At 48.9% G+C, this 15,728-nt stretch overlaps 1 protein-coding gene across 2 annotated transcripts in view; it reads left to right on the forward strand.

Moving 5' to 3' along the window:
* Nucleotides 1-15,728, forward strand: part of TRAPPC11 (trafficking protein particle complex subunit 11) — a 607,699-nt gene that overhangs the window by 250,364 nt on the left and 341,607 nt on the right. The gene's annotated exons all lie outside the window — the stretch shown is intronic.

A 15,728-nucleotide genomic window follows, 5' to 3' on the forward strand; every position in this document is an offset into this window, starting at 1 on the left:
AGCGCTCGTTATGCTGGGAAAAGGGGTGCCTGCACACAGCAATCGTGTAGCAGGAGGGGTGAGTGAATTTTTTAAAAAAGCGATCAAAATACAATTTTTAAAAACAAAGCAAAGTGCTTGATCTGAGTGTCGTCTCCCGGCTGTGCCTCAGGAGGATTTTCAAAGTAGTCTGCGCACTGGCATTTCAGCGCGCTATTTTATGACATTCAGCGGGGGGCGTGGCCTCGGAGTGGGCGTGGCCCAGTCAGGGCAAGGGGAATGGCGGTAGTGGAGAACGGCGATTTTGCCCTTTCCAGCGCTCGTTATGCTGGGAAAAGGGGTGCCTGCACACAGCAATCGTGTAGCAGGAGGGGTGAGTGAATTTTTTAAAAAAGCGATCAAAATACAATTTTTAAAAACAAAGCAAAGTGCTCGATCTGAGTGTCGTCTCCCGGCTGTGCCTCAGGAGGATTTTCAAAGTAGTCTCGCAGTGGAAAAAATGTTTGATACAATGAGGTAGATCTCCAGTATTATCTGGCATATATGTTTTATCACTTAATAATAATGTTTTAAGGGTGATAACGTGACATCTTAAAAACAGGCGTGCCACTACTATTGTGAATTGACGCACTTTATAATTGACTCAATGTGATGGTTAGTGCAATAATTGCATACTAGCACTTTATAGTAAAATTACACACTTTATTATTGCTTTGATATGATGGTTGCGGAAATGAATGCACATTAGTACTATTAGTACTATGAAATGAAATGTAACTTGTGCATGAAATGTACATTAGAAATATTTTTGGTTTCAGGTATTTTTGCATTTGTATAAGGAAATAGTATGCTGTGCACGACGTCACCTTTAAAATATAAAATGTGCAATATTATTCTTTAATTATTGATGATATGTGAATGGATTCTATTTTTTTGATAAGTTGGGAAGATGTTTTTGTAGATTAATTTTTAATGGTTAATATAATTATTATGATTGCGATGTGAAGTTGTGATTACAATGATTTTATAAATCAAGCAATAAAGATTTATACAATCAATAGTCAGTATTTCAACATTTCTCTAATTCTTGTGCCTTATTTTTATAATTTATCATAAATGCTTCATCTATACATTGCTTTGAATGTTAAATGATGACCTCTGTTCTTTCAGCATTCACAAAGTCCTGTGGACGAAACAAGTGTTGGCAGTTTTTGCTATGAAGCAATTTTTTGCACAATATTAATATAATATCAGACTGCTTTTTCTATGTAAGCATGGTGTGAACAGTAATATCATAAAATCAACCATTAAAAGAACAATGCACTCTACCCCCTTTTTGTCTAAACTTATCTCAGGCTTCATACATTAAGCTTGTATGAGTTCCCCTGTTAAATTGCTGACAAGTAAGGAATGATTGTTGTTACAGGCACTCAAAGTACACCTGTTAGTAGAAGGATTTTTTGATGGAACAGTACCATTCTTTTATTCTGAATAAATAGTGTTTGTTAATACATTGTACTACTTTTTGCATGCTCACGTTAGACCCATCATTGGTTGTGCAACCATATCCCATTAGCAATGGTTGTTGTAGTTGGTACACATGTAATGGTTTGCAATTCTCTAGTTGCAGTTCGTTATTTATCAGAAATTATTAATTGCAATTTCTTGACTTGATCAAGCATTTTATTCTTTTGAATGCATTTTAACGGTTTGATTGTTTTTTGTTTTTTTTGTATTGTGATATGATTTGAATGTTTTCTTTGTTTTTTACCATTAAGCAATTTTAATTCAGCTTTTTTATAACCTTACCCTTAGACTGCCGTGAGTCTTACCGCCCCTTATCCCTAATCAATACCGATAATAAAATCTATGCCAAATTACTTGCCACCCGCCTTCTCCCCCTCATGTCCCTAATTGCTCACCCGACCAATCTGGGTTCATTATGGGGTGTGCCTCTTCTCACAATATGTGAACTATCTTCTCGATCCTCCATCAAATCAACCCCTCTCTACCGGCTGTGGCAGCTTTACTGGATGCCACCAAGGCCTTTGATACCCTGGAGTGGCCCTTCCTCTTCTATCTCCTCCCTCGTCTGGTATTCAGTCCAGATTTTGTACACAAAATACAGCTACTATATACACTCCCCACAGCTCGCATCAGGGTGAATGGGCAGGTTACTGACCCTATTATCATTTCGAGGGGTACCAGACAAGGGTGTTCCCTTTCTCCCATGCTGTTTGCTATTGCCATGGAGCCCCCCGCATCACGTCTGTGCCAACATCCCACTCAATGGGGCATTGGCTTCTCGTCACGTGCCCTCTCGTCACATCCATGTATGCAGACGATATCACTCTGTACGTTCTCGCTCCCATGACCAGGGAGGTAGTGCAGTTTGGGTGTCTCTCTGGAATCCAGGTCAACTGGAGCAAATCGGTACTTTTCCTCCTAATGGATGCTACAAAGCCATTCACTCCTGATTACCCTTTTGCCTGGGCGTCTGGTCCTACTACATACCTCGGCGTCTGCTGAGCAGGGACGTGGACGAAATCTGGAGGTCTAACTTTGGTCGGGCGATAGACTGGCCCGAGACTAAGATCCGCGTGTGGCAAAAGCTCCCACTATCGTTGGCGGGGCGCATCGTCATTGTCAAGATGGTGGTGCTACCAACATTTCTATGTCTCTTTTTAAATATCCCTATCCCCCTCACGTCGCACTTTTTTCGCAAGCTCTGTTCCAGCATTATCGCCCTGATATGGGCTGGACGTCAACCCAGAATCGCTTATGATATACTCATTCTACCCTTGGCCCGTGGCGGTATGGGCGCTCCAGACTTCAAGCTTTATGCGCTATATGCTCAAGCCAGCTTCCTACACTTCTGGTTGCACCCCACACCATTTCAGCCCCACACTGCAGTCGCGGCTTACCTTGCTGCCCCTTGGCCGCTTCAAACTGCATTATTCCTTCCACCCAAGCCCCCCCGAGACGAGATAGATATGGTTGAATGCTTGCGATGGGCCTGGGACGGACTGCGCAGACACTCCGGCACCACCACATTGCACGCACTTTCTCTGAGACTCACCGGCAATCCTGCGTTTCCCCGATTGCAGACAGCAGGCATGGCTCGCTGCGCTGCTCAAATGGGCCTTACCACTGCAGCAGACATTTATCCCGACGCCGCATTCTTCTCTCTTCCTGACAGCGCGATCCCCCCTTGATAAATTGCTATACTATCAGATATGGGCGAGGTGTCGGGAGGCTAACCCCGCGTTCCCACAGGCCCCTCAAACTAATGCAGCCCTTGAGTGTGTACACGTATTCAGCCCCCCACGGAGGTTGGTCACTAGATTATATGCTCTCACCCTGGCCGTCTCCTCCATCAACACAGAGCGCGTGCGCATTACATGGAGTGGGAACTTGGGAATGGACCTCTCTCCTGAGCAGTGGCTCTATTGCTGCCATCAGACCAAGCGCCTCTCCCCGAACTACCATCTGAGGCTCATTCACTTTAAGTATTTTCACAAGCTCTACCGCACCTCTGTATCCTTACATAAAATGGGCTTAATTGACAACGGCAGATGTGTGCGATGCGCTGCCCAGGGTGCGGACTGCGCACACCAAGCTTGGGTGTGTCCCAGGGTGGCATTGTTCTGGCAGGGGGTATGCACTGCAATTAGCGACATTACTCTAGAGCGTATTACTCCGGACCCGCTGCTGTGCCTCCTAGGTCATGTTAAGCACGTGTCTGACACTAGCCGCAAGCTGATCGCGATGCTGTTGGTGCTTGCTAAGCTGAGCGTGGCCATGCATTGGGTCGTACACTAGCTTCCACGGTCAAAAACTGGTTGGATGACGCAGCCCACTGTCAGACACTCCTGGGCGAGTTTTGGGATCTGATGCCCGCACCCAGCAGACCCCCAGATATTTGGGCCCCTCTAGTTCCCTATCTCCAACACTTGGCTGCCCCAGACAGCCCAGCAACAACCTCCCCCAGTGCTGCTGCGCGAAATGCCCAGATTAAGGATGATGATCTCGTATCCCCTCCCGGTCAGATTGATTGTGTCCCTTCTGCTGTGCCTTGAGTACTATTCGATTGCCGATGGAAAGTATCTGTCTCTTTCTTATTGTTTTTTTTTTTAACTTCTTTTTATTGAAACAAAACAGCTCCATCAAAAGACACATCAGGTAGCAGTGGAAGTGCAGTGGGACTTACACAGTAGATGATTACAGTAAACCAGTCGTCAGCGGACATAGCAACGGTCTACCCCCAGATCACGCCGTCCAGCCCCCCTCCCTGATCTGAGCCCTCCCTCCCCCGCAGGCCCCCCACGGTATGTTCAGAATCTGTCACAAGCCGAGGCGCACGGTCTCCCAGGAAGTTGATGTGTCGAATGTATACAGTGTGTGGTGTTCAGTGGGGGAGACCTCTACGGTGAAGCATCTGGGGTATCCATCCATTCCCCTCTGTACCTTCGCCAAGCCTGCCATATCTTTTCCCATTTTTTTGGGGCAGCCCAACTATTATAGATGACTTTCTCTGCCCTCTGGCACCAGTCCATATCTCATTCCCATTTCTCTATCGGTGGTATCAAGTCATTCCCCCAGAGTCGTGCGATGTTTCTCTTGGCCACCATGCTGGCAAAGGCTAACCATACCGTATCTCCTTTGGGCCATGTAACTTCACCCGTGACCCCCAGAGCGTGCCATCTAGCCTCCAGCGGTACCTCCGCCCCCCACCACCTCCTCCATTATGTCCTTCAGTCTGACCCAATATGTACGGATTTTAGGGCAGTCCCAAATGATGTGAAAGAATGTGCCCTCTTCCCCACAGCCTCTCAAGCAGAAGTGTGATGTCGCATATCCCATCTTCAAATTGCACCGTTCGAGGGGTGTAGGACCTATGGAGGATGCGTAGCTGCACCAATCTGAATCTAGCTCGAATCGCCACCTCCCTAGGACATTGCAGGGCCTCATTCCAGTCGTCTTCCTCTAACAACCCAAGGTCGGATTCCCACTTTTCCCTCAATGGCCCAAGTGAGTCAGGAATATTATTAATAAGCTTCTTGTAGGTAAGTGAGATGGCCTTATCAATCATGGGGTCTAACAGTAGCCTGTCCTTGAGTGGGGCATATTCAGGTAGCTGATCCCCTTGCGTCAAATGCTTGTACAGGGCATGTTTGAATTGTTGATAGTGCTGGAATTCGCCATCACCCACTTGGAATTCCGACTGAAGAGTTGCGAACTCCACCACTTGCCCCCTCTTCCACACATCCCCCAGAATATCTATACCTATCGGGCTCCACTGGCGCAGGTCGCGGAGTCTCACCACTTCCCTGAGGAAGTCGCCTTTCCATAAGGGCGTTTGGGCCGTAAGCCTCATCTCCCTCCCAAGCAATTTTGTTGCCCGCTTCCATACCCCAACCACTACCGCAGTCAGGCGAGGCAAGGGCTAGCTGCGCCTGGGTTTGGAGTAGAGAGCCGCTAAGTAGGAGTCTACTCCTAGGGCCAAACGATCCACCCGATATGCAGGTTCCTCCTGTGGGGCAAACACCCAACCATTTATATTGATCAACTGTGTCGCCCAGTAGTATAGACGGATGTCGGGTACTGCCAGTTCGCCCTCATAGGGACCGCGTTGCAGTTTCCGAAGAGCAATCCTTGGACATCCTCCGCTCCATAATAAAGAGCGCTGCTCGCCTCCACCGTCTTAAAGACATGTTCTGGGATCGGGAAGGGCGACCTCTGCAGCACATATAGCAGACAGGGCAGGGCCATCATTTTGAATAACACGGCTCTGCCCATTTGGAGGACCGGAAGGGTCCGCCAGTGCTGCACGTCACTGTGCAGGCGGTCCAGTTGCGTCTGTACGTTGAGCTGGAGAAACTTGGTGTCGGATGGTGTGACCCATATCCCTAAATAACGAAACGTTGCGCGCCAAACTAGGCCCTCGCAGCCAATCACAGTGTGAGGCTGGGGCCCCACTAGAATATAGCCTAAGGATTTGCTCCAGTTGATACTGTACCCGGAGTACTCCCCGAACTTGCGCAACATGACCATTAGCCGTGGTATGGACTCCGACGGTCGCTGGGTGTATAGCAATATGTCGTCGGCATATAGTGATATGCGTTCCTCCCATCCACCCCCCATGTCTATGCCCCACACCCCAGGGTCCGTCCTTACCCAATGTGCCAGCGGCTCCAATGCCAAGGCAAAGAGGGTCGGGGACAGGGGGCATCCCTGTCTCGTGCCGCGCCCCAATCGAAATTCCCGCGACATGGCCCCATTGACCCGGACCCTCGCCAGTGGCCCTGTGTACAATAGTTTCACCCAGGCTCAGAAATCGTCCCCGAAGCCCAACTTCTCTAAGACTGCATAGATGTAGCGCCATTCAATATTATCGAAGGCCATATGTGTATCAAGAGAGAGCAATGACGCTGGCACCTCCCGGCGCGCGGCTACTATCTGTAGAACCCTAAATAGGCGACGCAAATTGAGTCGCGTGCTCCTGTGGGGCATAAAGCCCGACTGGTCCGGGTGGACCAGCGATTGGATCACCGCACCCAGGCGTGTGGCCAGGATCTTCCCTAGGACCTTCGTCTCATAGTTAAGGAGGGAGATAGGCCTGTACGAACTGCAGTCCCCCTGTGGTTTCCCTGCTTTATGGATCACAACGATCGTGGCCAATCGTAGGTCCCTCGGAAGCTGCCCAGTTTCCCGCGCCTCGAGGAACATGCTGCACATATGGGGCGCCGTGCGGCTAGCCACACAGCCAAATGCTTCCGCTTGGAACCCGTTGGAGCCGGGGGCTTTCCCTATCTGCAGGTCCCCCATGGCCTCCTCCACTTCCTTGACCGTGATATCTGCTTCCAGCACATTCCTGTCCGCAGGCTCCAGCACAGGGAGCCGCAGGGGGGCCAGGAAATCGCAACACTCCTGTTTGCCCCTTGTCGTGTACGACCGATAAACCTTTTCAAAGTATCGCGCGATGTCCTCCGCAATTGCCACGCTCGTGAGATAGAGTGACCCATCCGGCCACTCTATCTTCGGCACCCAGCTGCGGTCTCGATCTCTCTTTTCCAACCAGGCGATCATTTTATTCGCCTTGTCCCCCAAGTCGTACACCCTCCGCTGGGCGGCTAGTGCGTGCGACCGCGCCTGTTCCGTCTGGACATCCCGTATTTCTTTGCTTAAGAGGCGTGCCTTATACAGTGTGTCCCGCTCCTGATCCTGAGTGAGCCCTGTCCCACTTTCCAGAGCATGAGGCTCCGACTCCAATTGTTTCACCTGCGCATGCTTGTCCTTACGCCTCCGCCCTACCTCGGCCTGTACAAAATCCCTGGCCACGGTCTTGTACGCCTCCCACACTATCCCAGGGGAGCTCACAGAGCCTACATTTTCATCGAAGTAATGATCCACCCTCTCCCTGAACCTCTCCTGAAAGTCTCTATCTTTAAATAGAAAGGAATCAAGCCTAGGGGGGACGCTCCAATCTCGTTTGGGACTCATCAACTGAACCCCTACTGGCGCATGATCAGAAATCCCTCTAGCCTTATGGTGTCCGTCTCGAAACAGGTTCATGCAGTCAGCTAGTGTGAATATGTAATCAATCCTAGAGGAGGACCCATGGGCTGCGGAGATGTGTGTGTACTGTCTCATGTGTGCGTTATTTGTCCTCCATAAATCGATCAAGCCCAATTCCTGTACAAAATCCCTGAGGTGGCTTACCCCTCCCCTACACAGCATAGTCGGCGATCTGTCCAAATCTCTAGCCATCACATCGTTCATGTCCCCACCCAGGACCAATATCCCCGGAGGCATTTGCAGCAGCAACTTCCCCACATCAGGGAGGGTGGACGCGTGCAGCTTCGGAGGTATGTACAGCGAGCAGAAGTTCAGAGTGCGACCCTCCCACTGCGCAGATAGTGCCACATAGCGACCCAAGGGATCAGACCAGCATCGCCACAGGACCAATGGCAAGGGGTTTTTAATGAGTATACCCACTCCCCTGGAGCCCGTTGTAAAGCCAGAGTGGGCACGTAGGGTGTAACCAAATCTGTCCAGAGCCTTGCAGTGGTTCCCCAGCAGATGTGTCTCCTGTAGGAGGACATCATCCGGAGCGTGTCTGCAGAGGTATTGCAACACGACCGTACGTTTGATCTTATTCTGCAGGCCGTTCACATTCCAGGATAGGATGTCTATGTGTTGCGTCTTAGGTGTGTGTGATCCTGCCATTGTCCCCGCCATAGCTAAAGGGTAGTAACCATCTCTCCCTCCCACCCCCCTCCCACCCGCCCATTGAGTGTGTCGATGGAGTCAAAACAATCACACAATACGAAAACAGAAAATGAAAACCAGAACTTATCCCCCATTTCCCCCCCTCAACAACCCCCCACCCTGCTACCCTGCCACGCCGGCCAACTGCGCCAGACATCCCCAACAAGCTGAGCGCCTGTAGCCCTTGAAACGATAAACTCAGGGGTGAGCGGTGCAACCAAGTCCAGCATCCGGGGCTCCCCCCCCCCGACCCCCCTTTACAGTTCAATAAGTAGTCCAACGATCGTTCTGAACTAAATCAGTGTCCCATAATGGAGAAAGACCCCCCAAGACATAATCAATGCCCCCTGGCCAAATTGAGAGTTAGCACATCAGCAAATACATGTGTAGGCCGTCTATCAATCCCCTCAAGACCCCCCAAGCAGGTCGAGGCCTCCCCCCATTCTCAGCGATCCTGCAGGATGAGCATTCACAGGCCCTTCATACATTACATGTCCACGAGATCCTGCCAGTCCGAATCCATATACTCCACCTCCTCACTCCAGATCTGGTGACGCCGAGAGGCTGCGGGCCAGTCTCTTAGCCTGTTGGAGCTGGCTCTCCCGGCGCCATCGTGCCTCCCCCGTCGACCCCACAGATGAGGCCAGAGACCGGGGGGCCGCGCTCCTCCAGCTTCCCTCGTGGTCCGGGCCCCTCCGCTGCTGGCAGCGCTCTTCCAGCCATGTATGGGCCTCCTCCGGGCTGGTGAAGAAGAAGGACTTTCCCTCCGCCAAGATCTTAAGCCGCCCCGGGAAAAACATCATGTAGCGGAGACCACGTTCTCGAAGTTTCCTCTTGACTGCGTCAAACGATCGGCTCTCCTGCTGGACCTTGAGCCTGAAATCAGGGAAAAAGCGGATTGTGGCGTCGTCTACACGCAAATCTCCGTGCCGTCGTGCCGCCTATAGGAATGCATCCCTGTCTCTATAGTTGAGTACCCGCGCGATGATGGTTCGCGGCGGGACCCCCGGGCGCGGCGACGGAATTGGCGCCCTGTGCGCTCGCTCTATGACGAACAACTTAGACAGTCTCTTGGGTTTCAGGCTTTTCAAGATGAGATCCTCTAGGAACAGTTCCATACTAGCCCCTTCCATTTTTTCTGGCACACCTACCACCCTGAGGTTGTTCCTTCGGGCCATCCCTTCCTGGTCCTCCAGCCGTGCCGCCATCTGCCTCTGTTGGTGCGTGAGCTGTTGGACCTGCTGTTGCAGCAAATTACGTCTCCTGGCCAGAGCCCAGCCCTCAGCGCCGTGGTTTTCGGAGGAATTAAGAAATCACAAGTTGGAATGCAAAAATCTGGAAAGGGTCTGGCGGAAGGAATACAGGGAAAGTGACAGAAGGCGTCTTAAACAAAGTCTCCTAACATATAAAAAACGGTGAGGAAGGCAAAACAAGAGTACTATACCAATCGTATAAATTTGGCTAAGAACTCTGCGAAGGAACTGTTTACGACGGTGGCAGCTTTGGCTGACCCGGTTCCTGCGGCCATTCCTGCAAGCTATGAACTATGCGAAGATCTTGCCAGATTCTTTTTAGGCAAGGTGGAGACGATTTTCAGAGCCTTCTCTAGTCAGGAGAGGTTGAATAGCCAGTCGGTCTCTTCAGAAGGCGTTATGCAGTCATCCTCAGGACAAATTCTGGATAGTTTTTCGCCAGTAAATGGGGAAGAAATTAGGCGGCTACTGTTAACAGCAAAATCAGGCGCCCCGTCAGACCCCTGTCCGGTGGCTGTAATAAAAATGGCCCCAGATCTGATAGTTTTATCGCTGGTGACCGTTTTTAACAAACTGCTGGTGACAGGAGGTTTCCCAGCCTGCTGGAAACAGGCATCAATTTTGCCCCTATTAAAAAAAAACTAACCTGGATATTAGGGACCCAAATAACTACCGCCCAATAGCAAGGCTACCTTTACCAGCTAAATTAATAGAAAAGGCACTGAACACTCAACTAAGCTCCTTTCTGACTGCCACTCAAGCTATGGACCCCTCCCAACATGGTTTTAGACCTCACCATAGCACGGAGTCCGCTCTCATTAAAACAACTGAGGAGATTAGAGCGGTGACCGACGCGGGAGGAAGGGCCGCCCTGGTACTGCTGGACCTCTCCGCGGCTTTCGATACGGTCCACCATGGGATTTTACTTGACCGTTTGAAGGCCTGCGGAGTTCGAGGGAAAGCGCTTGACATACTCAAAGCCTTCCTGTCCGTTAGAGTTCAGACTGTGGCCCTAGGAGAATATGAGTCAAAACCCTTCATCGTGCCCTGTGGAGTTATTCAGGGCTCGTCTTTGAGTCCTACGTTATTTAACGTTTATGTCAGCTCATTGGCTCCTGTGATTCGGGCATATGGTTTTGATCTCACATCATATGCCGACGACACCCAGATTGTGGTGTCAGTTTTACCAGGGATGGAAGAAGGTGTAGCTAGGAATCTCCAGGATTGTATGCTGGCGGTGGGAAACTGGATGGCAGTTAACTGCCTTAAATTAAACTTGGCAAAAACCGAAGTTATAGTGTTTGGCTCAAACACTAACTTCTGGAGCCCAAGCTGGTGGCCAGACGAGATGGGCAAGGCCCCCACCCCAGTTGCGAAGGTGAAAAACCTGGGGGTGTTGATCGATGATCAACTTACTTTTCGTCCCCAAGTTAATGCACTCTCCTCCTCGGTGGCCTACCTGCTCAAATCCATTCGTAAGATCCTTCCATTTGTCCCGGGCAACGATAGGAAAACAGTGGTCACAACGTTGGTCATGGCAAAGTTGGATTACTGCAACAGTCTTTTCCTTGGGGCCCAACAGGGGGTACTTAATAAACTACAGGTACTACAAAATGCGGCGGCTAGGCTCATTTTGGGGATTCCGAAATATGTCCCCGTGTCTCAGGAGCTGGTCAAGCTGCACTGGCTTCCAATGCGAAAGAGAATTCTTTTTAAAGCACTATGCCTAGTTTTCAAGTCCCTACAAGGCAAGGGACCCTTATTCTTTCGGCGGTACTTTTATTGGTACCGACCGACTAGAAACCTCAGATCAGCTGACATGGGGCTGATCGCGGTGCCTCGTATCAAGAGAGCCCGCTGGGGAGGCCGAAGCTTTGTGCTGGGCGCAGCTAAAGCTTGGAATGCCTTGCCTTATGCCCTCAGAAAAATGACGGATCTCATGGCCTTTAGAAGAGCTTTAAAGACATGGCTGTTTACCATCTGATTCCCTTATCGGCCTCTTTTTCAGGAGCAACACTTAGCGCCAGGACACCTACGGGTAACAGAGCGCTGTACAAATGCCAAAAATAAAAATTGGTGGCCCCCTGGAGGTCCGTAATGGCGGCAGCGTTTTGCGTGGCTTTCTCAGACGTTTTGTTCAGATCCGCCCTCTGAAGCGTCAACTCAATTGACATTTTGTCTATTTTAGACTCCAATGTAGTGCCCAGGGATTGTATGGCCTGCATGATGGAGGAGAGAGATGGCTCATGGGGCTCTTCAGACGGCCCGGGGTGGGGCAGAGCACCAGCGCCAGGGTCTGCCGTATAATTATCCATGGTGTTGGATTGGGTCGCTGTGGACTTCTTGTTCCTCATGGCCTTGGAAGATATAGGGCGGTCACCCCTGGATCCCCTGCCGGCCGCCCGCACCCGGCCGACGCCGAAAGGAGCAGGAGCGGCCCTCTTTATTCTAACACAGGCCCACTGGTGCTCGCCGGGCTAGTCCCCTGCCCACTCGCCCCACACAGCCGGACTTGCACCCCAGGCCCCGTATCACCGTCGCCGCGGGCCTCCTCCGCCGCCGTCACTGCCAAGCGAGGGTGATGCACCGTTACATCGCAACTTTTACAACGGGAGGCTTTTACAACGGAACTTTTACAACGCAGGATCCATTACATCGGATGCCATTACAACGCATGGCATTACATAGCAGATGCTATTACAACGCATGGCATTACATCGTAAGTATAGGTAAGTATTACATTTTTTTAAATTTTATTAATATTAATTATAATTAAATATATTTATTTATGTTTTTTAATATTATTAATTTATTATTTAATTTATTAATTAAAGTAATTTTTAAAATAAGTACAGGTGTACAGGGTTTTTTTTAGGTTTCAGGGTAGGGTTTGGGTTTTGGGGTACAGGGGTGTTTTTAGGTTTCAGGGTAGGGTTTGGGTTTTGGGGTACAGGGGTGTTTTTAGGTTTCAGGGTAGGGTTTGGGTTTTGGGGTACATGGGTGTTTTTAGGTTTCAGGGTAGGGTTTGGGTTTTGGGGTACAGGGGTGTTTTTAGGTTTCAGGGTAGGGTTTGGGTTTTGGGGTACAGGGGTGTTTAGGTTTCAGGGTAGGGTTTGGGTTTTGGGGTACAGGGGTGTTTTTAGGTTTCAGGGTAGGGTTTGGGTTTTGGGGTACAGGGGTGTTTTTAGGTTTCAGGGTAGGGTTTGGGTTTTGGGGTACAGGGGTGTTAGGTTTCAGGGTAGGGTTTGGGTTTTGGGGTACAGGGGTGTTTTTAGGTTTCAGGGTAGGGTTTGGGTTTTGGGGTACAGGGGTGTTTTTAGGTTTCAGGGTAGGGTTTGGGTTTTGGGGTACAGGGGTGTTTTAGGGTTCAGGGTTGGGTTTGTGCTTAGGGCTAATTAAATTATATTTACCATTTATAAATTAATTAAAATATATTTATTAAATTAAATTAATTATATTATATTAATTACATTTTTTAATTAAATTAATTAAATTAAATACAATATTTTAATTAATTTATTTTAATTATAATTTTTAAAAATATTTAAATTAAATTAATTTCATTATATTAATTAATTAAAATTAATTACAATTTTTATTAAAATTAAATTAAATAAATAGATTTATTACTATTTTAAAATGTATTTTAATTAAATTAATTAAATTAATTAAATTAACTTAATTACATTTTTTTTAAAAAGATATACTTACCTATACTTACGATGTAATGCCATGCGTTGTAATAGCATCTGCTATGTAATGCCATGCGTTGTAATGGCATCCGATGTAATGGATCCTGCGTTGTAAAAATTCCGATGTAACAGAATGCGTTGTAAAAAACCGCGTTGTAGTGACACCAATCCCCAAGCGAGGTGTCTCTGGTGCCCCGGTGTACAGGGGGCCGCGTGCTGGAGTAGTAGGCCTTGCCGCCTTGTAGCAGCTCATCGTGGCAGGCCGAGCCCAGTCTCTACGCCCCCCACCCAGAGGGGGGGCAGCTGGTCACGCTACCTCAGTGCAGGGGAGAGAGCAAATATCCACATCACTCCGCGATCCAGGGCACACCGGCGCCGAGCGCCGCACTCAGCTGTCTTCCTGTGCTCCCACCGCGGCCCTCTCTTCACCTGAGGCCGGTGCTGCGCCGATAGGCCCCCATAGTGTAGGCCACGTCCGGCCAGCAATTGCCGATCTCCGGCTCCTGAGGTCCTGGGGCAGGATTCTGAGAAGAAAGTCACCTCCAGGAAGGATGTCTCCGGCGCTCCGGTAGTCAGGGGCCCTCTCTCCGGGGTAATATACATTGCCGCCTTGCGACAGTTCCCCGCGGGAGGCTGAGCCCGTTCTTAATGCCCCCACTCCCTCGCCGGGGGGGGCAACTGTCCACGCCGCCTCGAGCAGGGGAGGGAACAATGGGTCACCCCACTCCACGATCAAGGGCACCTCGGCGCCGAGCGCAGCCGCTGTCCTGCGTCCCCGCCTCGGCCCTCTCTGCACCCGAGGCCGGTGCTCCACTGATGGGCCTCCACGGCATAGGCCGCGTCCAGCCCGCACTCGCTGATCCCCAGCTCTCAGCTTCCCAGGGTCGGTTTCAATCCGGGAAGGCACCAGCAGGCGTCGGAGGTTGGGGTCTCTCCGATTCCGACGTGGGACGCCGTCTATCAGCCGGATCAATGACGGATGTCAGGGGTCGTTGGAATCGCCGCCGGAGCGCTGCGGAACTATGCGGCCATCTTGGTCGCCGCCAAGCCACGCCCCCCTTTTCTTATTGTTTTTACTTCTTTGTAACATGTGACGCCACTGGATATATTGAATTTACTGAACAAATGCTGTAATGCCAAGCTGCAATGCGCTATGTGCCTTTTTGTTTAATAAAGGTTTTTGAAAATCAAAAAAAAAACTTTGGTATAACCTTTTAAACCCTTGGGTATATTCTTCATATTTGATTTCTTTTTCTTTACAAGGTCTTAGTTTTTACTTAATGTTTTGGACATTTACATATTTTATATTTATTGTATTTTTTTGTGTTGTTTAGTCACTACTTGGTGTGTGGTATTTGTATTTACATGTGTGATATTTGAATATCTTAGACCTAGCTACACTCTACCATAGTTTTAGGTGAAGTAAGACTTGACTGTCTGCTGAGCTGTCTAGAGTAAGGTAAGATAACATCACTGAACCCAGCTTGACGCTGGAGATTTCCCTGGTCTCCTGTCAGATGGGATCCTATATTAACCATCTATAATACGACAGAGACCTCTATAATCCCCCCGACCACCTTCCCTTCTGTCGGGCCGAGTAATTTCATGCACATTTGCCTCTCTTTATTAGCATCAGCAGACTCCATTAAATTGCAACTGCAATTTTGATCCTAAGTTTTAGTAAGCTACAAAATAGAAGTTTGAATTTCCACATACAAAAAGGCCAAGTGATGGAAGAATGAATAGTTGGCTAGGGAAAGAGAGAGGTGCATGCAACCGGTATCACCATAGGGAGCTTGTCAAGAGGGGTAGTGGTTTTACTAGAAGATGGAATGTTTACCGGAAGCCACGTCGAAACATTTAGTGAACAAAGCATGGTGGAGTACCAACTTGTAGTTGGGACTGAAAAGGGGCCCTGGAGACTTTCAGTGAAACTGTAATAGTGTTGAAGTTGACTGTCGAAGAGAGATAGGATGCAAAGTTACATGCTTTATTGTGTGTTTTTTAAAGAAAACACAGAATTGATGAAGAGGGGAAGAAAAGTAGAACGAGAAGGCATTTAATTGTACTGTTTAAAAGAGCAGGTAGTCTCCAATGACTGTAGCTGATTCGATGTGTAAAAGAGAACTAATTGACACTCCATGAAAACTAACAGATTTGATCCTGGTAACGCGGGTGATGTGGCTGTGGCAAGTGAGATTATAAGGAGAAGGTTACTCAAATGCTTACCGAGAAGGAATTGGATGTGACTGAAAATACGTAGGTGAGAATATCCAAGGCATTGGTGGTATACTCTGTTAAAATGTCACATGTAGTGAGATGACATTAAATATACAAACGTTTCAAGATAGAAGACTGTTTAAAAAAAGCTTATATTTCCCAAGGGGAATGGAGATAATGATAGTGGAGGTTAGGCTTCCATGACAAATAGTGGGCATGTATACCAGATAATACTATAAATACAATAGCAAACTCTTAATGAGAATCCTGGTGTTATTGTTTTACACTTCGCTAAACAGACTTGGCAGCTTTC

The sequence above is a fragment of the Lissotriton helveticus genome, chromosome 2_2 (assembly GCF_964261635.1).
Source record: "Lissotriton helveticus chromosome 2_2, aLisHel1.1, whole genome shotgun sequence".
Taxonomy (NCBI): Eukaryota; Metazoa; Chordata; class Amphibia; order Caudata; family Salamandridae; genus Lissotriton; species Lissotriton helveticus.